Source organism: Mobula hypostoma, chromosome 15, assembly GCF_963921235.1.
Source record: "Mobula hypostoma chromosome 15, sMobHyp1.1, whole genome shotgun sequence".
Lineage (NCBI taxonomy): Eukaryota > Metazoa > Chordata > Chondrichthyes > Myliobatiformes > Myliobatidae > Mobula > Mobula hypostoma.
Genome location: NC_086111.1, coordinates 46,157,543 through 46,181,614, shown reverse-complemented (window position 1 = coordinate 46,181,614; position 24,072 = coordinate 46,157,543). Strand labels below are relative to the sequence as shown.

The 24,072-nt window shown below is 40.7% G+C and overlaps 1 protein-coding gene across 1 annotated transcript in view; it reads left to right on the top strand.

The window, feature by feature from the left end:
- Positions 1-24,072, top strand: part of LOC134356812 (ataxin-7) — a 145,132-nt gene that overhangs the window by 51,069 nt on the left and 69,991 nt on the right. The gene's annotated exons all lie outside the window — the stretch shown is intronic.

Here is a 24,072-nt window from a genome sequence, read left to right as displayed (position 1 = left end):
AACCACATCCTGATGGGTGGGGGTGGGTGCAGAGAATAGTGAAACCTGAATCTCAGAAGTAATAAGTTATAATAGTGGCTTGCAAAAATTGCATATAAATTTATGAAATTTTGTAGCATTTATTTAGCTGGTAAGTTTATAGTCTTTTGACTCCCATAAGCAGGATTCTGGAATTCCCAAAATTGCTATAACGCCTGAAGTAAAATTAGATGAAAATTATTTACCAAATTATGTGAAATTGGACAGTGTCTTGAAATATTTGAGTGTCCTGCTGGGACATTTAGGGAACTAATTCCATGGATGTGTAAATTTTAGGTAAGGGCCTCTGAGTACACAAGTCTCATTTTATTCTTCCCACGTTCTCAACTGATCTCAGATTTTGCTGCTCACCTCCTAGTTAGAAGCAGTTTATGGCGGGCCACTTAGCCAATGGACACACTTTGAGATGTGAGAGGAAACCGAAGCCCAAAAGGAAACCCAGGTAGTCACTGAGAGTAAGCAAGCCCCAAAAAGACAGCACCAGAGCTCAGAATTCATACCAGGCATTGAAGTAGTGAGGCCCAGTTCTATTAGCTTTGCCATGATGCCATCCCTGTATATTTTTTGAGCTTATTTTTGATCTTACATGTTATCTGAGTTTTCGCACAACTACCCTACTTTGAGTATCTCTAGATTAATTTAAATTTGATAATATAGTTACATAAACAAATATAACACTAAAGTTGCCAAGCATAAACAAAAGGTTCTGCACATGCTGGATATCCAAAGCAATACTGGGTTTTGCTCTGAAACGTTGACCGTTTATTCATTTCTATAGATGTTGTCCAACCTGCTGAGTTCCTCCAGCACTTTTTCTGTGTCTACGTGTTACTAAAGTTGCCAAGATATTATGTATCTTAACAATTTTGACTATTATATTCCTGTTAATAAAATACATCATTGCCTTGCCAAGTAGAGCTTTGAACAGTATTCTGAGGAAAAATAAAGTAATTATAAGCTGTGGATCTTCCATTTTCAGTTTTTTATTAATTTTATGCAGTGTTGCCAGTTCTGGAATAGATCACAAACAAAAGAAAATCTGCAGATGCTGAAAATCCAAGCAACACACAAAATGCTGGAGGAACTCAGCAGACCAGACAGCATCTGTGGAAAAGAGTACAGACGACATTTTGGGCCAAGACCTTCACGGTCTCAGCCCAAAACAGCACCTGTTAACTCTTTTCCATAGATGCTGCCTGGCCTGCTGTTCCTCCAGTGTTTTGTGTTTGTTGCTGGAATAGATTATCCTTTCACTTATGTTCACTTACCAAATTGAACTTGAGTGTTGACATTATTTTTGACTAATCATTAACTCTGGGAGAAAAAGAATCACACAGTTCTTTCACTTAATCTTGTATCTATTGCCCCATTCCCTCATTACTCCTGCTGCATCTTCATGCTACATTGGACCCTTTCCAGTTTGCTTATCGTTCATTGGTCCACTGATGATGCCATAGCCTCTGCACTTCACTCCATCCTGTTAAACCTGGAAAATATTGCCTCATATGCCAGGATTATTTTTTTTAAAATGGATTTCAGCTTGGTATTTAATATGATCAAGGCTCAAAAGCTGGTGGGTAAACTTTCCTTGTTGGTTCTCAACACCTCTCTCTGCAACAGGACCTTGGACTTTTTGACAGAAAGACCGCAGTCTGTCTGTGTTTGCAGCAACGTCTCTAGCTGCCATCACCCTGAGCACTGGCACTGCCAGGGCGACATGCTTAGTCCTCTGCTGTTCACGTTCTGATGCATGACTGTATTACAAGATACAGTTCAAACTAAATCATCAAGTTCTTGCAGCCAGGGAGAAGGTGCTGTTTCCCATCCTAACAGCTCTTGTCCTAATGCAACGGTACCTCCTGCCTGGTGGTAGGGGGTCAGAGAGATTGTTGGACATATGGGAGGGATCATTGTCAATGCTAAGGGCCCCGAGTATGCAGTGCTACTGATGAATATCTCTGAGTGGAAGAGAAACCCTTGTGATCCTCTCAGTGGTCCTCACAGTCCATTATAATTTCTTGCAGTCAGATGTCTTGTACTTCCCACACCAGGAAGTGATACAGCTGGTCAGACCACTCTCAGTGGTGCTCCTGGTTTTAAAAAAAATGGTTAAAATGGGGAGGGAGTGAATCCTCACTCACTTCCCAACACTCACTACACAACAGTGCTTGGCCTCATCAACAATGACAATGATACGGCACACAGAGAGGGGGCAGAGCGGCTGGTAGAATGGTGTGAGTACAACAACTTGTCTCAATGTGAACAAGACCAAAGAGATGATTGTGGACTTTAGGAAGGTGCTGGCTGACCACTCCTCACTGCAGATGAACAGTTCCTCTGTGGTGAGAGTTGGGACCAATAAGTTTCTGGGGGTGCACATAATGAATGATCTCACCCGGTCCCTCAGCACTACCTCTTTAGTTATGAAAGCACAGCAGCGTCTTCACCATCTGAGGAGTTTGAGGTGGGTGAGGCTTCATCCCCTTCCCATTTTAACCGGTTTTTACAGGAGTGCCATCACGAGTGTTCTGACCTGCTGCATCATCCCTGTACGGGAATTGCAAGTCATCTGACTTCAAGTCCCTACAAAGGATTGTGAGGACTTCTGAGAGGATCATTGGGGTCTCTCTTTCACCCATTAGAGATATTTATTGATAGCTTTGCATACTTGGGGCCCTTAGCATTGTCAATGATATCTCTCATCCGTTCCACGATCCCTTTAACCCCCTACCATCAAGCAGGAGGTACAGTAGCATTAGGACAAGAACTGTTAGGATGGGAAACAGCTTCTTCCACCAGGTCCTAAGACTACTGACCTCCCTGCCACAACTCGGGTTTCATCACATATATGAAGCATCAATAGCATTATACTGTTTACTTTTTAACTTGTGTTGTAAACACACATTATTTGTTAATTTACTTATGGTAATATTACTTTGTTCTCTGAGTTGTATATACTGTGTTGTGCACCTCGGTCTAGAGGAACGTTTTATTTGGCAGTAAGCTTGTGTACTGATGAATAACAATACCCTTGAACTTGATTACTTCTGATTTACATCCTTCAAGTACTAGAGGCCACTTGAGCTATTTATCCTTTTCATAATTACAGGTGTCCCCCCGCTTTTCGAATGTTCGCTTTACAAAACCTCACTGTTACGAAAGACCTACATTAGTACCCTGTTTTCGCTTTCAGAAGGTGTTTTCACTGTTACGAAAAAAAATCAGCGCACAATAAAAGGCAGAGCGCGCCCCGAGCAGCCACTCTCCCCCGGATTTGGAGCGGCATTCTCACCGGCATTGCTGAAACACGTGCCTGTGAGCAGTCGTTTGCAAGATGAGTTCTAAGGTATTGGAAAAGCCTGAAAGAGCTTGTAAGGGTGTTACACTTACAGTAAAACTAGACATAATTAAGTGTTTTGATCGTGGTGAACGAAGTAAGGACAACGTGAGTTTGGCTTGTGGAAGCTGATGAACATGATGTTGAAGAGGTTTTGGCATCCCATCACCAAGAACTGACTGATGAAGAGCTGATGCAATTGGAAGAAAAAAGGATAACAATCGAAACCGAATGAGTAATGATAAAGTACGACTTTAATTTTGAAAGGGTACGTCAGTTTAGGAGATATTTGCAGGATGGTTTGGGTCCTTATTAAAGAACTGTGTGATAGAAAAATGTGCGAGACTCAGCAGTCAAGCAAGCCTTCCACATCAGCCACAGCAGACGATGAACCTCGACCTTCGACATCGAGGCGGGCAGAGATAGAAGATGAGCTGCCTGCTCTAATGGAAAGAGACGACGAGATGACACCCCAGTGTCCCACCACCCCAACCCCCAGGCCACGGACAGATACCGATTCGCGGAAAATGCAACGGTAGCCGGGACGCCCACAGCTCATCTTTAAGAAAAAAGCTGAAATAAACATGCTAATTAATTAGGTGTCGCCGACATGTAATTGTCAGCCCAGATCAGAGACGACACAATCGGAAATCGGCACTGATCTGGGCCAACAATTACGTGTCGGGCGGCACCTAATTAATTAGCTTGTTTATTTCGGCTTTTTTCTTAAAGATGTGCTGTGTGCCTCCCAGCTACTGCTGGACCCCTGCATGCTTCGTGGCAATGTATCGCTTGGCAGCCTGGAGGGTGGGGGGGCCACTGCACCACCCAAACTCCGACTCAGCCTAACACACCATCATCAGTGTGCTCAGCGCTGTCCCAATTCCGGTAAGTGATGCTACACTGTACATACACTATTTCTACTTTATATCGGCTGTGTACTTTTACGTGATATTTGGTTTGATTTGGCAGCTTCATAGCTTAAAGGTTACTGGAGAGAGTGTTCCTGCCAACAGCGCTTGTGTGAGATTTTCTGCCGACGGCGCTTGCGTGAGATTTTCGCTACAGAGAACAGTTCAGTATGATTGTGGAAAAGTATTTCTACTTTATATAGGCTGTGTTTTTATCATATCATTCCTGCTTTTACTATATGTTACTGTTATTTTAGGTTTTATGTGTTATTTTGCATGATTTAGGTTATTTTTGGGTCTGCGAACGCTCACAAAATTTTCGCATATAAATGGTAATTGCTTCTTCGCTTTACAACATTTCGGCTTACGAACCATTTCATAGGAACGCTCTACCTTTGGATGGCGGGGGAAACCTGTACATAATTACAGAGAAAACCTACAGCACAATACAGGCCCTTCGGCCCACAAAGCTGTGCTGAACATGTCCTTGCCTTAGAGATTACCTAGGGTTACTTTGGACTATAATGTTTTACTAATACAATTGCCAGCTTTTTAATTCTTCCCTAATAGGAGTGTGTTCAATTCTCCATCACTTTTATACTCTGAAGCTTAATACTGCATTTTCTGGAAAGAGTGTTTTCTACATGTTCCATGTTTATCTTTTGGCTTGTACATCTTGTGGGAGTTAGAATTATATTTGCATTTTAGCACTAATAATCTTGTTGAACACAACATTGATCTTTCATTTTGACCAAAAAAGCAATTCACCATGGCAAATCAACTTTAAATTCCTTAAACACGAGGAAATCTGCAGATGCTGGAAATTCAAGCAACATACATTAAAAAAAAAGAGCTGGTGAATGCAGCAGGCCAGGCAGCATCTATAGGAAGAGGTACAGTTGACGTTTCGGACCGAGACCCTTCGTCAGTCCTGACAAAAGGTTTCGGCCGGAAACGTGGACTGTACCTCTTCCTATAGATGCTGCCTGGCCTGCTGCGTTCACCAACATTTTTAAAATTCCTAATGCATTTTTGCTAAATTATTTCATGCTGACTTCTTAACTTGAGCTTTCAATCTGAGGTTTTTTAAATATCAGATTTCCAGGTCAAGATTCAAGATGTTTTAACGTCATTTTCAGTACACAAGTGTAAAGCGGAACAAAATAATTGTTACTTCGGATCTAATACAGCATCAAAAGAACATCAATGATATAAAGAACACAATTAAAAATAAATATAAATATATCAGATAGCTTATGTCCATAAAGAGATGCTGTGCACAGGAGTGTCTGTACATAAGGTGACTGACAGGAAATAATAAAGTTGTGGTGTTTCGGGGTGTGGAGGGGTGGGTTAGTGGGTGGAGCTATTGATCAGCCTTACGGCTTGGGGAAAGCAACTGTTCTTGAGTCTGCTGGTCCTGGTGTGGATGCTACATTTGGTTGTTGACTTCAGAAGGAGTAGCAGACCGCACAACCCAATTTACGTCGGTGGTGTGCAAGTGGAACAGATCAAAAGCTTTAAGTTCCTCGGGGTCAATAAACAAATCACCTGACTTGGTCCAAGCAGAGCCCACTGCCAGGAAGGCCCGCCAGCGCCTTTACTTCCTGAGAAAGCTAAAGAAATTTGGCCTGTCCCCTAAAACCCTCACTAATTTTTATAAATGCACTGTAGAAAGCATTCTTCTAGGGTGCATCACAACCTGGTATGGAAGTTGTCCTGTCCAAGACCGGAAGAAGCAGCAGAAGATCGTGAACACAGCCCAGCACATCACACAAACCAATCTTCCATCCTTGGACTCACTTTACACCGCACGCTGTCGGAGCAGTGCTGCCAGGATAATCAAGGACATGACCCATCCAGCCAACACACTTTTTGTCGCTCTTCCCTCCGGGAGAAGGCTCAAGAGCTTGAAGACTCTTACGCCCAGATTTGGGAACAGCTTCTTTCCAACTATGATAAGTCTGCTGAACGAATCCTGTCCCGGATCTGGGCCATACCCTCCAATTATCCGGACCTGCATCTCAGTTTTTTTTTGCACTGCCATACTTTCCATTTATCTATTTTCTATCTATGATTTTATAATTTAAATTTTTAATATTTACTATCGATTTGTAATCCAGGGAGCGGGAAGTGCAGTATCAAATATCGTTGTGATGATTGTACATTCTAGTATCAATTTTTTGGTGACAATAAAGTATAAACTACATAGACTCCTCCCTGATGGGAGTGGGACAAAAAATACATGAGCAGGGTAGGTGGGATCCTTCATGATGCATCTTTCTGTGGTGCTGGTGATGCATTGGGCAGTTTTGACTACCTGTTGTTGAGTCGTTTTGTCCACTGCAGTGCAGTTTCAAACTCCTGGAGTGTACATCTCATACAACCTCTTGTGGCTCAGAACACATTCCACACAATCAGGAAAGCTCACTAATGCCACTACTTTTGAGGAGGTTGAAGCGAGCTGGACTATATGCATCTATCCTCACGCCATTCTACAGATGCACAGAAGAGAGCATCCTAACATGCTGCATCACTGCATGGTACGGAAATGCACTGCGGGGGACAGGAATGCTGTGCCATGCAGTGATGCAGCATGTTAGGATGCTCTCTTCTGTGCATCTGTGAGATGCATACTCCCAGGAGTTTGAAACTGCTTGCAGTTTCCACTGCTGTGCTGCCACGTTAAAGAGGGATGTGAGTGCTGCGAGTTCTCCTGAAGTCGATAGACATCTCTTTTGTCTTGTTGACATCTCTATGGGCAAATAATCTGAAACAACAACTAAAAAGTACCTAGCAAAAGTGCCATACCGTTGAGTGTCATTCTATTTCCTAGAGCCAGCCTGTGTTTTTCTACACTTTTCAGTCAGTTTTCTTCCAGTTAAGCTGTGCCCATTGTTCTTTAGTGGTCTCTTCAAATCCCATGCATCATTACTGCATTTCTGATTTGTCATATTTATTAATGCCTCCAAGGATGTAATTGTTTTAAATGTTATTGTACTTTAGAATTTTGTACTGACAACCTTTTAATTATGTTTTTATCTATATGCACACTAATTTAATTCTTGGAGCCGGTAATGTCTCCTACACATGTCAAAAGTATCTACAAATGACTGGATTAATTGGATATACTTTTCAATCCACATTATAATTTTGGGAAGTTTGGTGACTTATTGCATGTTTTTCAGGATTATGGAATATATTCCAAAGCACTTAGTTTTCCTTTACAACAACTTTTTTTTTCTTTTATTCATCAGGTGAACACTTGCTTTTGTTTCCGAATCCTCGCTTATCTTTTTGTGTAATATTGTTTATTTTTCTCTTTCATGCCCTACTCAATAATTCTAAGGCTATGCTTTATCTCCCATGGTTTCACTGTCATATGTTTTCTACTTTTATGCATTCAGATTACTTTTGAACATCAGTTCCGAATAAACAACTTACATGGGCCATTTATTAAAAACAAATGGTGGTAGACCATTAATTCTCAACCTGTGCCAATTGTAAAGCGAGTAGAGCAGGGGGCTAAGTTTGCAGTCCTGTAGTGCACCTATGTTGATGGTGAGATGTTGCCAATTCCATTCTGACTGAGGTCTACAAGTGAAGAAAACCAGATCCAATTGCACACAGAGGTTTTGAGACCAAGGTCTTGGAGCTTATTAATTAGTTTTGAGGGGATGACGGTATTGAATCCTGAACTGTCAGCAATAAAGAGCATCCTGATGTATGCACCTTTGCTGTCTAGGTGTTCCAGGATTGGGTGAAGAGCCAATGAGATGGCATCTGCTGTGGATCTGTTGCACTGATAGGCAAATTGGAGCAGATCCCAAGCACCTCTCAGGCTACAGCTGATGTGTTTCATCACCGACTTCTCAAAACAGTTCGTCATTGTGGATATAAGTGCAACTGGGTGATAGTCAGTTGAGGCAGGTCACCATGCTCTTCTAGGGCACCAGTGTAATTGAAGCACCACACACTGCCAAAGCAAGAGGTTAAAGATCTCAGGGAACACACCAGCTAGTTGGTCAGCACAGGTCTCTTGTATGAGGCCAGGTACCCTGTCCAGTCCAGATGCTTTCCGTGGATTCCCCCTCCTATAGGCAGCTCACATGTCAGCTTCATATACTGAGATCAAACGATCATTGGGAGACATAGGAGTTTTTGATAGTTCCTCCATTTTCTGATGGTCAAATCAAGCATAGAAGGCATTTAGCTCATCTGGAAGCAAAGCCCTGTTGTCTCCCATGCTGCTTGATTTAATTTTATAAAAGGTGATAGCATTCATACTCTCCCACAGTAGTTGAGCATCCCTTGTTGACTTAAGTTTGGTCCAGAATCTCCACTTCACCTGTGAGATGACTTTCTGGAGATCAAACCTGCACTACTTGTAACTTTTGTGGTCTCCAGATTTAAAAAATGCTTCCTACCTGGCCCTTAGCAAATTTCAGATTTCATGGTTCATCTAAAGCTTCTGACTGGGCAAGACTGAATGATTTAGTGTATTCGTTTAGATCTCTAGATGAGTGCTTGAAAAAGCCCAGTCTAGTGACTCCAAACAATTCTGTAATCCTTCCTCTGCCTCCCATGACCACCTCTTAAATGTCCTAATTTCTAGAGCCGTGCTTTTTCAGCTCTGCCTGTATGCAGGTAGGAAGAAGACAGCCAGGTGATCCAATTTACTGAAATGTGGTCTGGGCAAGGAATAGTAGGCATTCCTTATTTTAGTATAGCAGTGGTCTGGTATGTTGTGACCTCCGGTGCTACAGGGTGATCCAATTTACTGAAATGTGGTCTGGGCAAGGAATAGTACGCATTCCTTATTTTAGTATAGCAGTGGTCTAGTATGTTGTGACCTCCAGTGCTACAGGTTATATGTGGGTGATAATTGGGCAGGGTTTTCTTCGAACACAAGCCTGGTTGAAATCTCCAACTATAATTTGAAATGCATCAGGATGGACTGTTCATTATCTGCGGACGACATCATGAAATGTTGTGAGTGCTTGATTATAGTCGGCCATTGTGGCCATCAGGATCGGGAATGAGAACCCCCCAAGGTAAATAGGATGGTCTGCATTGAGGCCTGAGGTATTCCAAGTCAGGGGAATGTGAGTTTGACAGAACCACCACACTGGAACACCAGTGGGTGTTAACCATAAAACACACACCCCCTTCCTTTGCCTTACTAGAGTCTGTAGTGCAGTCCATTCTGTAAATTGTGAATTCTGTTCTGACTGCTGTATCTGGTGTTTCTGTACCTTCCTTCCAAGCGTGTCGCACCAGACAGTCAGCCATTCTTGTCTGTCGCGTAGTGTCAGGATTGGTCTCCTTTCGGATTAACTGGGTCACGATATGTGTCTGTAGATAACCAAGTTTCGATACAGCAAACAATTGAGATGTTTCTCATCTGCCTCTGATACAGCAGTCTTGCCCTCAGATCATTAATTTTATTCTCCAGTAACTGCACACTCACCAACAAGATGCTGGGTGGAAGTTGCCTCATCTCTCTGTGTTTCAGCCTGGCTTGGATTTCCCCCTCTTCAATTTGCTGCAGCCCACAATGTACAATGCCATGGATGATCACCAGTGCCATTTCATTCAGTATCAGCAAGACTGAAAAACTGACAGTAGACTTGGAAAGGGAAGCCATAGGTCCATGAGCCAAACTTCATCAAAGGACCAGAGGTGGCGAGGGTTAACAACTTTAAATTCCTGGGTGACGTTATTTCAGAGGATCTGTTCTGGACCCAGCACGTACTGTAAGTGCAATAGCAAAGAAAGCATAGTAGTGCCCCTACTTAGGAGCCTGCGTAAATTTAGCGTGACATCGAAAGCTTTGAACTTCTATAGTTGTGCAGTGGAGAATGTATTAACTGGCTGTATCACAGCCTGGTCTGGAAACATTTTGAATGGAAAATCCTACAAAAGGTAATGGATGTGGCCCAGTACATCACGGTTAAAGCCCTCCCAACTATTGAACACATCTACATGAAGCACTGTCATAGGAAAGCAGCTTCCATCATCAGAGATCACCACCACCCAGGATCTGTCATTAGGTAGAAGGTGCAAGAGCCTTAGGACTCACACCACCAGGTTCAAGAACAGTTACTACCCCTCAAGCATCAAGCTCTTGAATAAAGGGACATAACTACACTCACTTGCCATCATTAATGTTCCAACAACCAATGATCTCACTCTAAGGGCTCTCCCTCATTATCTCATGTTCACAATGTTTACTGCTATGTATTTATGTTTGTATTTGCAGAGTTTGTTTTCTCCCCTTTGGCTGATCTTTCATTGATCCTGTTACAGTTACTATTCTATAGATTTGCTGAGTATGCCAACAGAAAAATGAATCTTGAGTTGTATATTGTGACACATACATTCTTTGATAATAAATTTACTTTGAAATCTGTACTGGTTAGATACCAGCTAAAATATATCTCCACCGCTCTGCAGCATTTTTCTATTAATATTCTTAGCAGCACATCTGGTAATCTTGGTCCTATGCCACTCTAATTTTTCAAATGCACAGCTTTTTTTAGAAATACTCCAAATTTCAGTATCTCCGTTATAGTTCTTGATTTTCACTTCCGAATGGCCCAAATCTGATTTCAAAAATTCTCTACCAATGGAAACAAATTGTGCATCTATCCAATCACATCTATAACCTTTTAATTAAATTAACTAGTTTAAAACTTTTTTACCTTTTAAAATAATTCTCTATTCAACTGAAATTTTTTTTTTGTAAATACATTATATACAATTTTGAGTTATGCAACAAGATTGGAGCCAAATAAGAATATCATGACGCTGCACATTTGTTTCTCCAATGCATTCTAATCTTATCATTTCCCAATCTTTCTCTAAGGCCAGTATTATAATTCTAAAATGTCTCAGCACTTTGTCACAGAGTACTTCAAGTAAAATCTTTTTTAAGGAATTTTGAATTTATTTATGTAGAGAGATAATTGAAATGTGACTTCCTAATGCAACATAAAAGTGTAATAAATTTATAGGAAATGCATGTAAGAGTGGTTGTGGATTTGGTTGATTCATTAATTAATGACACTTGCTTATTAATTTTGACCTCCCTATTTTCCCTAAATTGTTAGATACAGGAAGCAGTGATTAATATGTCTCTTTTAAAGAGGGGAACAATTGAATTCTAGCATAAGATATTATAATTTGCTTTGCTGTGGCACTAAATCAGCTCTTGACGGTGTTGACCATGCCAACGGTTCTATTCTTTGACTTTGCATTTCTTGTTCCCGTTAGTCCTGGCCTATCTCCCCCTTTCTTTAGATCCCAACTCCTGTCCAGCAAGGCTGAACTCTTAAATGTGTTCGATGTTCTGCTGACCCAGATATAAAATACAATATCGTAACAATTCTGTTATTCCTATGGCTCTTTTTAAAATTATTATATATGGATAGTTGGTCTTCAGAATGGTCACCTATTTGGTGAGCTAACTGCATTCATTAGCTCAGTAGTTGGACTAAATATGAAATGTGTCCATCAATGAAACCTGCAACATCTATTTTGTAATAGTTCTTGTTTTAGTTTGTACCAATGAATTTATTGATTTGGCAATATTGCTGACTTGCTGATCTTCCAACCACATTCCCTTTTTGGGATAAGTTAAATTGTTTCCTTTAAAATTTGTACTAAATGTGACAAAGCCCAAATGGCCACCATTCACTTATTTCACTCCATGTTGTTATAGCATAAGTGCATTTTCCTAAAAAGGAGCAGACACTACTTGAAAATCTACAGAATCCAGGAACCGAGGCTATCTTTATAGAGGAAGTGAAAACTCTTCTGTACCTCTTCCAATCTGTGTTGGTTTTTGTACTCAAGATTTGGTCTCTGTATTGGAGAAACTAAATGCAGACTGGGTAATTGCTATGCAGAACTCGTCTTTTGCAGGGCAAACCTGGGTTTCCAGTTGTCTGTCACTTTATTTCTCCATCCTGTTAAAACTCTGACCAATGTTTGTGGTCTTCCACACTACACTATCAGTGAAGCCCACTTGAACTTGAACTGCAGGTTGTCTCTAGACACATCATAGCATTTGGAATGTAATATTCAATTAAAGAGATGTTGCCTACTTTGGAAGTTTCCAACATTTTTCTTTCAACTCTGGATTAACTAAGATTTGCATTTCACTGCTTTGTGTATCCGTTTGTGTTCTCCCTTTTATTAGTTGCTCCTCTTGAGGGAGAGGGTCCTAGATGACTGCATCTCATTTTTGTTCAAGTCTGGTAGAAATGTATTATTGTGGCCTTTATAAATCTTCTAGCTAATACCTTGTTGCCTTTTGTCTGGGCACAGAAAATAGAATTGCGCAGCATGTTACAAACCCTTCAGCTCATGATGTTGTGCTGACCGTTTAGAAACATAGAAAATCTGCAGCACATTACAGGCCCTTCGGTCGTCAATGTTGTGCTGACCATCTAACCTACTCCAGAAGCTGCCTAGAGCTCCCCTACCGCATAGCCCTCTATTTTTCTAAGCTCCATGTACCAATCTAAGAATCTCTTACAAGACCCTATTGTATCCTCTCGAAGATCAATCTTGCGTTTCCCTCCCACATCTGTGCAATTTTCTTTCATCTATGTGCCCAAGAGTCTCTTAAATGTCCCATATGTATCTGCCTGTATGACCAACCTTAGCCATGTTTTCCATATTAGTCATTGCAGCCCTGGGGGGAAAAGGGTGCTGGCTGTCTGCTCTGTCTATGCCTCTTATACACCTCTCTTCCTTCTTCGCTCCCAAGAGAAAACCCTTATCTCACTCAACCTTTCCTCATAAGACATGCTCTCTAATTCCCTCAGCATCCTGGTAAGTTTCCTCTGCACCCTCTCTTGGGCTTCTGCATCCTTCCTCTAATGAGGTGATCAGAACTGAATACAATACTCCCAAGTATGGTCTAACCAGTTTTATAGAGCTGCAATATTACCTTGCAGCTCTTGAACCCAATCCTCAACTAATGAAGGCCAACACATCATAGCCTTTTTAGCCACCCTGTCAATTTGTGTGGCAACTTTAACACATCTATGGACATGGACCCCAAGATCCCGCAAGATCCCACTATTGCTCCACACTGCTAAGAATCTTGCCATTAACCTTGTACTCTTCTTTCAAGTTCAACCTTCAAAAGTGGAGGAGCTTGATGCTCCATTATTCATTGGGGAGCTGCCAATGATTATTTTTAAATTTTCTCCTCTTAAGCTCCCAGTTATATTATAGTATATAATTGAATGTGTGCACTTATTTGCATTATTGCCCCCACTTGCATTTGCCTGCACCCAAGTTCCTGGATCTATAGATCAGTTATGTATAATAAAAATTTAACATTTATGAGCTGAACATTTGCTGCGCAGATGATTAAAGAATACGAAAGAACCCTGGGGCATTCCACGATTGAAGAGAATATGCTAGGAGTTAGCCCTGTAGTCTGCCAATTTGCAATCTGTCAAGCAAGGACAGCAAGGGACTAGTTTTTGCACAAATTCTCTTGAGACACTTTAAGGAGCAAAATTTTAAGTGCCCCTGTGTTTTACTGATCCATCTTCTGGTGACTTTTGGTATGTTGGTCATGATGAAAGTTTCCTGAAGTAGTACTGACTATTTGCTATTGTCTGAACTTCAAGTAATTGTTAATGTACTAATGTTTTTCATGAACATCCCCACCACTGAGGTTTAAACTCACTGATCTACACTGACAGGTTCTGATTTTAATGCCTTTTTTAAAAAAAAAGTATGTGCTGCTTTCAATCATCTGATAATATCCCTGGTTCTCAGTAATTGATTAAATATTTGCAATAACATCACAAATGACCTCCTTTAGTAAATTAATGCTGTCCTATTATTTCCACAAAGAAGTCCAAATAAATTTGGCCTGTTCCATATTCTTCAGGTTTGCACACCAATTACCGAAGTTTCATTGTACAAGAGGAAAATTCGTCCTGCCTTTTTCATATAAAAGATAGAGGCAAGGTATGCTGAATGTTTATGCTCTACCGCTCAACGTAGAGCAGCGTATTTATTCAATAACTGAAATCTAACGTACTTGTTTATTTCCCATCTATTTTTTATGAGTTTTAAGTTATAGGTAAGTTATTTGTTTCACCTCGATCAAAAAAGCAGTCAATGGTGGCGTAGTTATTTTGGGGGGGTGGGGGAGGTAGGGAGAGTTGGAAGGATAGGAATGGATTAATCAAAGATAGCATAGTTTTGTTAGGGAGATATCCTGTCTGAGCAATTTGTTTTTGAAGAGGTAATTATGTATTTATGAAGGGATTGCAGTTGATATGGACTTCGTAAGGCTTTCAATGTTCCACGTAGGAAATTGATCCAAAAGGTTAGGACCCGTGATTGTGACCAAGACAAGTGGGGATCCAAAATTGGCTTGGTAAATCAAGGCTGAGGTCACAGATATAATTTTAGGACTTGTGGTGTACAAGTGTTGAACCTTTCATTGCTGTACACAGGAACAGAGGGATATTGAGGCAGGGTACCAATCTATAAAGTTGGCTGCACAGGTGGATAGTGGTGAAATTGTACCGGATAATGCCATCAGTCATAGCTTGGGTTGTAAGACCAGTGACGTTTATAGGCCACGAATGGAGCACTGTGCAGTTCTGTTTGATACCTTGTTGAGAGGGATATGATTGTGCTGAGAGGATACAGAGTAGATCGATCAGGACAGACTTGGGATGAGCTGTTCCAGTTATGAGTAGAGATGGGAATGCCTGGGTTGTTTTCCTTGGCATGGAGGAGGTCGAGAAAGAATCTGACACAGATAGAAAATTGTTTCTTGGTAGACATCTATTACTAAAGGAGGGTAAAAAGTAAAAGCTTTGAAGTTGTGGGGGAGGTGTTTGGAGGAATTGTTTCATCAGAGGCTGGTTGGAAACTGGAATGCTGCCTGACAGTGGTGGAGGCAAAGACTTTTGCAAAAGTTAAGAAACTTTTAGATGATACAATAGGGTCTTTTAAGAGACTCCTGGACAGGTACATGGAGCTCAGAAAAATAGAGGGCTATGGGTAACCCTAGGTAATTTCTAAGGTAAGAACATGTTCGGCACAGCTTTGTGGGCTGAAGGGCCTGCATCGTGCTGCAGGTTCTCTATGTTTCTATGACCACTTGAATCGCCACGTCTTAGATGGTTATGGACCAAATGCTGGTAAATGGGATTAGTGTAGATATGTGCTTATTCGTTGTCCTGGATGTGGATTGAGGCAACCGTCTTCAACTCATGTAATGAAGATATTTAAGGGAGATTGGAGGGGTAAGTTCTACCACATGGGAATGAGCTGCTGGAGGAAGTGGTGGAGGCAGATACAATTACAATATTCAAAAAGGCGTTTTGACAGGTACTTGAATGGGAAGAGAGGAGAGAGATCACGCTTGATGTGGGCAAATAGGATTAATGTAAATGAACATCTCATGGACAACATGGATGAGTTGGATTAAAGAGTTAATTACTGTACTATACAACTGACTGCCAGCAGTTACGTGCCATGGGCTACCTGGCCTCTACATTCTCCAGTGTTTAGATGTGCACTGGCTCATGCTGTACTGATGCATTATGTCTGCTATCTTTCCAAAGAAGCTGAATTAACAACCTGTCTTCTAAATCTGGATTTTAAAGACCCCATCTTGAATGTTGGGATCACCAAAACTGGTTACTTTATCATTATCACAGTAGTCATTATGGTTCCTTGTAGCTGTCAAATTGGCCGCAATGCTTCCTGCATTTCAGAAGTGGCTACACTGCAAAAATTGTGTGTGTGTGTGATCAATGATCTAGAATCTTAAAAGGTTTGAGAGACTCCTCATCTCATGTTCTCTATTTATTGTTATTGTTTCTATTTGTTTTTGCACATTTGTCTTTTGCACACTGGTTGTCTGCCCTGTTGGTGTGGTCTTGCATTGGTTCTATTACAGTTATTGGATTTATTGAGTATGTCCACAAGAAAATGAATCTCAGGGTTGTATACTTTGAACTTTATTGAATATTTTGCTCTTTAAGGCCCCTCTTAGTACTTTGACAACAGGTGTTTTCCAGATTTTGGTTTTATTTAATGCTGAAACAATCAGGTATGACTGATGTTACCCACTCAGCTGGTGTTTTTTTTCCTCGTACTGCATTACCTTTTCCATTGTTGTTTTAAATGTTTTTACTGAAAAGTTACTCGGGTCCTCCCACACCTATGTTATCCTTTTCTAAAGAACATGCATTGAGATTTTTGAAGCAGACCCTTCATTAAAATTCAGTCTTTTTGAGAAAGCTAGAGGTTTGTGGTTTAGAGTTGCTGTGTGTAGGTTAAGTCAATAAATTATTCCTTATGGTTGAATAGTCCAGAATTATCTGAAAAATATCTTTAGGTTTCATCCTTCAGTTACGAATTTAACTGAACAGACGTAAATCATGTAAAATTAGTGTCAGACTGGCGTGCACCTGCCAGGAGAGAAGCAGGTGACCTTCCCACCTGAATTTTGAAATTACTAGTAATTGTAATGCATGTTGGTTTCCATCACTTGACCTTGCTATTTCCTCAAACATGAGAGTTTGTCTGTTTTGAGCTAGCCAAGTTAAGATAGCTTCATAAAACTAGTTAATGTATTAAGTAAACATTGACCAAATAAATTTCATATGCAGCATTCAGATTTGTGTGGGTAGTCTGCTTGAGGTGCTGAGACAGGGCGCCTGTTGTGTCAATTACTCTGAGGAATAAAGTGGGATTTTGGTTTCTCTCTAGGGTTTAGACCACTCAAGTTGAGACTTCTTTTATAACAAAAACTTGCAACCAATATTAAAGATCTGTAATGGTTTACCAATGTTTGATTTTTGCCATTGTGAAAGCATTTAACAAAATTAATGCAGTATCAACTGTGCCTGCAGGTGGTGGTAGTTGTTCAGCAGTGTTAAATAATCTGCCACCTTAACATTCCACTTTTGTTGAATTGTGTGGAGGTTTGTACATGTGAGTGACTCTTTCATAAGTGTTGCTTGTTAAGAATAAAGATCTCCTGTAGTGAGGAAAACAACGTTAAGTCTCAAACCCTGAGTACAAGCACAGTAAAACACTTGACAGTCTGCTCGGAAATTTTGACTAGATCCCCAGTAGAAATTTCCTGCACTCCCTTCCAAAAGGGGCATTTAGTAATTAGAAAATCTGCCACTCCATGCCACCAAAGCTCTAGGAGCACCAGGTTGTCAGAATTTTAGTGTGGCCGTTTTGGTTGCAGCATCTCCATTCACTAACCTTTATTTTCCTGGTATATTCAAACCTGGACCCCTTCTGAAAGTAGCTACACTTGGCTGCAGTTCTAGCAGATGTAGTCAACAGGGAGACCATGTAGTTCCCTAATTTCCTTCATCTTGTACAAAGAGCGTTCCACTGCCATCCTGCCTCTACTGAATCAAGAATGAACTTGATGTTCAAGGATGGGCAGCCAAAATAAAATCGTGTTGCTTCAGAGCCAAGGCTGAAATCTCCTATTTTTTAGTTCCTGCTCCTTTTAAACTTGCTTTCCTTTTATTGGATGAAGCGCTCTCCAATTAACTAATCAATGAGACTCCTTTTTATTTAGGATGAAGCATCCTCCTCAGTGACATTCTGCCACACTCTTTAATCTTATCAGTGGCTTCAAATCCTTGCCTTCAGTTTATTAATCTTAATCCTCTGTTCATAATTTTCAGCACATTCAATCTTCTATCAACTCTAACTCCGGTTTATGCAGCTCAAATACTCCAGTCTTAAAGTTATTTCTCCAGTCATCTCCAATCCATGTTCAATGTTCTCTGTTAATCCTGCTCCAAATGATGAAAACTACATAAAGCACTCGTTAATCATGAATCCATTATTTTTTTCTTTGCTTCTCATCTATGCTGCCTTAGCTAGCTTTTTATCTTAATTTTCCCTGGTATCTGCAACATACTCCAAATGCCTTGAAACAGCTACAATACTTTGATCCACTTAACAGACTATTAGAGAGGTACATGTTTGATAGAAAAATAGAGGAGTATGTGGGTTTAGATTGATCTTGGAGTAGATTAAAAAGTCAGCACAACATCATGGACCAAAGGGCCTGTACTGTGTTTTTGTGTTTCGTTAATAAGTGGTATTCTGTTTGTTGATATAAATGTTCATTAATATTATGTCACAGTTCTCTAGAGATTAGATTAGGTTATGAAGACACGCAGTCCTCTTTTATTGTCATTTAGTAATGCATGCATTAAGAAATGATACAATATTTCCTCCGGTGTGATATCACAAAATACAGGACAGACCAAGACTGAAAAAAAACTAACAAAACCACATAATTATAACGTATAGTTACAACAGTGCAACAATGCCATAAGTTGATGAAGAAGTCCATGAGCACAGTAAAAGTTCAAAGTATGAATTGCTTTCTACATATCTAAGCCGTTCATGCTGCTTATCATCTGGTCTGAAACCTGCCTACTTATGACCACAATATTTAACCCTTAAATTATTGATAATATGTCAGGAAGACCAGGTATGGTGAGCTCTCTGGAATTCCAAAGGGAGCAGTCCTGCAGTCTGTTAACCTTTAGCCTCTTCTATCTACTACTGTCAATTTTGCTTCTAGTTTATCACTTTAGGTTGGATCTAAAATGCTTTCTCTTCTGTAAAGCAATCTATTTTAGGGCCATGTGAAATCTCTGGCATCAACATGCCATCTCAACATGGGATGAAGGGTTTTGGCAGAATATAATTCTGAAATCTGTCTCTTCTCCAGAAAACCATGTAAGTAGTCGGAAGAAAGACACAAATCCCCCTGCACAAAAAGAAAAAGAAAGAAAAGCTCGCAAGCCCTAAATGCCGCCAACCTCTCCCACGGACAAAAAAACTAACAGATCATCCAAACCCCCAGCTCGCCAATCCACAACAAGAAAGAATGGGCGAGAACACGGAGGGAAAAAACATTGAACTGAAAGAGGCCAATATGAACCACAGTCCAATTCGTAAATCTCAGGATTTTGATAACATCTCTGAGGGCAGTGACATGAACCAGCAGCCTCTCAGAGGGAAGTGACTGGAACCAGTGACCCCATTGGTGATGACTCGAACCAGTGGTAGGGCGGTGACACAAACCAGCGATCCCTTTGAGAACCGCTTGCTCTCTTTCACATTCCCCTCGAAGTTTCAATCTACCTTGCCACTTTAATCGGTGTGAAATGTAGTCCATCGTGGCCCTTGCCTTGCCTCTGAGCTTCTCCTCATGGTAGCTTGTGCTCACATTTCTCTCCTGGAGTTCTCTCGGGGACAGCAGAGCACTAGCTTACTCGATTGAAATGTGGACTGTAAGTCACCAGCTCCAACAATTTTAAAAACAAAGTTAAAATAAAAAGAATAAGTAGAAGACATAGAAAAGCTGTAATGATTATCTGGAAGATGTCGCCTGAGGAATCGTTCGCTGTCGCCATCTTGACCTGCTGAGTTCTTCCAGCATTTTGTGTATGTTGTTACACTTGACATTAAGCGATATTCTGCTCTGATATTAACTTTTTTGTCAACATCTGGAAACTTTGTAAATTGAATCACGATGGTCTCTCTGCTATGTGCAGCCAAGATGATGGTGCTGCTGTTGGGGTTTCTGAAATATTGATATTAGCTCAGCACACATTATGTGTCTGCTCAATTCCGTAGCTTAAAATTTTATGTACAATAAAAATGCTACAGAACCTCTCACTGAGGGATCATGTAGCATTTTATTAATCTCCAATTTACTCCATAGGCAAGTACCATTGGCTGAATGATGTGAATTTCTATGAAAGTTCCTGTTCCATTACAAATGTGTGTCAAGTCCATGAAAAAAAAACAACTGATAGAATCTCTGGATTACTTGTTTCAATTGACTTTAACATTTGCTGTTGAAGCCAAAATGAATTGCCAATTGAGAACTTGCCAAAGTGGGGGAGAAATCATTTTGACTTGGTATTGTAATCAAATGAACTGACGATTGTTTTGTTTTGGACTTGGCGACTGTTTCTGTCTTTGGAGGGTGCTTGTTTGCTGTTCATAGACCCATGCTGTAGAGATTGTCAGGCCACAACTCTCTATATAGTATTGGAGGTCGGTCTTTTCTGATAGAGTTTCAATGCCTGGGTCTGTATCTATTCCAGGTCAGGGTGACCTACCTAACATTACTTCTGAATATCATATTTTAGATTCTTATTACATTGATCAAACCAGTGCATTGTAGCTATATATGGGTTTTGGCACTTTGGTAGAAGGAATAATGGGGAGACAATCAGAAATCAGAGGTGCAAAGGGACTTGGGAGTCCTTGTGCAGTATTCTCTAAAGGTTAACTTGAATGTTAATTCAGTGGTAAGGAAGACAAATGCAATGTGCTACCATTCATTTCAAGAGGACTAGAATATAAAAGCAATGTAATTCTGAGGCTTTGTAAGGTATTGGTCAGTCTGCATGGAGTACTGCGAGCAGTTTTGGATCCCTAAACCAAGAAAGGATATATTGACATTGGAGAGGATCCAGAGGAGGTTCACAAGAATGATTCTGAGAATGAAAGGGTTAACGTATGGGGAGCATTTATTGGCTGTGGACCTGTACTCACCAGAGCTTAGTAGAATTTGGGGATGGGGGAAGAGTTGGTGGGGGGAGGATCTGATTGAAACCTATCGAATATTGAAAGGCCTAGATAGAGTGGCTGTGGAGAAAATGTTTCCTGTAGGGGATAACTCTAGATCCAGAGGGGACAGCCTCAAAATAGAGGGACATCCATTTAGAACAGATATGAGGAGGGATTTCTGTAGCCAGAGGCTGGTGAATCTGTGGAATTTACTGCCACAGGTGATTGTGGAGGCCAAGTCATTGGGTATATTTAAAGCAAAGGTTGATGCGTTCTTGATTAGTCAGGGCATTGAAGATTATGAGGAGAAGGGGTTGAGAGGAATAATCAATTAGCAATAATGAGATGATGAAGAAGATTCAATAGGCCAAATGGCCTAATGCTGCTACTGTCTCTTGTGGACTTGCGATTAAGCTTGGAGCTGATGGTTGCTGTTGCTTTTCCCTCCTGTCGCCTTTAGTAAGATGGGCGATAAAATAATATGTTTGCTATTTTAGATCTTGGGAACTGGATTTGTATTTGTATTTTGGAATTAAACTGTAGCAATATATATCTTGCATTTTGCTTAGCAAGAGCGTTTCACTGTGCTTCATATGCATATTGATAAGTAGAAAATTGACAGCAATACAGGTGTCCCCCTGCTTTTTGAACGTTTGCTTTACGAAACCTCACTGTTACGAAAGACCTACATTAGTACCCTGTTTTTGCTTTCAGAAGGTGTTTTCACTGTTATGGAAAAAAAAATTCAGCATGCAAAAAAATCAGTGCGCGATAAAAGGCAGCACGCCCCGAGCAACCGCTCTCCCCCGGAATCGGAACTGCTTTGCTTTAACACGTGCCTGTGAGCAGCCGTTTGCAAGATGAGTTCTATGGTATTGGAAAAGCCTGAAAGAGCTCGTAAGGGTGTTACACTTATGGTAAAACTAGACATAATGAAGCGTTTTGATCGTGGTGAACGAAGTAAGGACAACGTGGGTTTGGCTTGTGGAAGCTGACGAACATGATGTTGAAGAGGTTTTGGCATCCCATCACCAAGAACTGACAGATGAAGAGCTGATGCAATTGGAAGAAAAAAGGATAACAATGGAAACCAAATGAAAATGATAAAGTACAACTTTAATTTTGAAAGGGTACGTCGGTTTAGGGGATATTTGCAGGATGGTTTGAGTGCTTATTAAAGAACTGTGTGATAGAAAAATGCGTGAGGCCAGCAGTCAAGCAAGCCTTCCACATCAGCCACAGCAGACAACGAACCTCGACCTTCGACATCGAGGCGGGCAGAGATAGAAGAAGATGAGCTGCCTGCTCTAATGGAAATAGGCGACAAGACGTCACCCCAGTGTCTCACCACCCCAACCCCCAGGCCACGGACAGATACCGATTTGCGGAGAATGCAAAGGTAGCTGGGAGGCACACAGCACATCTTTAAGAAAAAAGCCGAAATAAACATGATAATTAATTAGGTGCCGCCGACACGTAATTGTCGGCCCAGATCAGAGACGACTCAATCGGAAATCGGCACTGATCTGGGCCGACAATTGCGGGCGGCACCTAATTAAATAGCATGTTTGTTTCGGCTTTTTTCTTAAAGATGTGCTGTGTACCTCCCGGCTACTGCTGGACCCCTGCGTTCTTGGCAGCAGTGTATCGCTCAGCGGCCCGGAGGGTGGGGGCCACTGCACCACCCAAACTCCAACAAGTCTAACACACCATCATTAGTGTGCTCGCTGTCTTCCTGATTCCCGTAAGTGATACTACACTGTGCATACATTATTTCTACTTTATATAGGCTGTGTATTTTTACGTGATATTTGGTATGATTTGGCAGCTTCATAGCTTAAAGGTTACTGGAGAGCGTGTTCTTGCCAACAGTGCTTGTGTGAGATTTTCTGCTGACGGCGCTTGCTTGAGATTTTTGCTTCGGCGAACAGTTCAGTAATTGTGGAAAGGTATTTCTACTTTATATAGGCTGTGTATTATATTATTCCTGCTTTTACTATATGTTACTGTTATTTTAGGTTTTATGTGTTATTTGGCATGATTTGGTAGGTTACTTTTGGGTCTGCGAACGCTTACAAAATTTTCCCATATAAGTAAATGGTAATTGCTTCTTCGCTTTACGACATTTCGGCATACGAACCGTTTCATAGGAACGCTCTACCTTCGGATGGCGGGGGAAACCTGTATTAGATATCGTAGCTAATCAAAAGCCTAGTTATAAAAGTTTGAAGATGCATTGTCAAGAAGGGAAAAAGTTGAAGAATTTTGGAGTGTGGGTCCTTGGCAGTTAAGGTAGGCCACCACTGGTGTAGCTACTAAATTTCGGGATGACATAATGTGAGAAAAGGTATGAACTTTACAATAGGTGCTTGGGAATGAAAAGATTTTGTTTGTTGGAGTGCTACTAACATGCTGATTCTATTAACAATTCTTTGCAGGAACAAAGTTGATCTGAATTAGACCAGAATTGTGAATATGGGGAAAATAAGCATTAGATGGTTTTAATTAAAATTTTATATAATGGGTTGCTACTCTGATGTGCTGGGCATCTTTTCTTTTCTCTGACTAAACATTTTCTCATTTTGAATGTATACACCTTGATGAGGCATAAATTCCAGAAAATGTGTGCCAACTTGATGCAGAAGTAGATGGAAATGTTTCTTTTAATTTATTGAAAGTAGTGGATTAATTACATAAAATTTTCAAATGTAGAAATATAAAGATGCTAGATGCTAGGAAAATTACACTTGTGGACATCTGTGTGATTAGAGATTACTTTAGCTGTAATAAATGTTTCTAATTTAAAACATTTTGACTCTTGAGTTGCTGACTTGTGGGGTATCAAGAAGGGAGAAAATGTATGGACATTTTGATCCAAGAGGGAGTTGCACCTTTCCGTTATCATTCAATAGTTACCAGGTTCGGCAGGGTTTGGTGGTTCTGATTTGGCAAAACCTTGAGGAGACTCTTTACCATTGTTTACCCGGTACAGCACTGTAACCATTGTTACCTTTTGTACACATATTGGCATGATGCAAACAATTTAGTGGTTTAAATGTGTGATTTAAAAGAGTTGTATCTATCCGAAGCAGAAATTTTGTATGGAAGTGGCACGAAGCAAAGAAGGAGAGAGTTATTCAGTTGGGCTGGGAT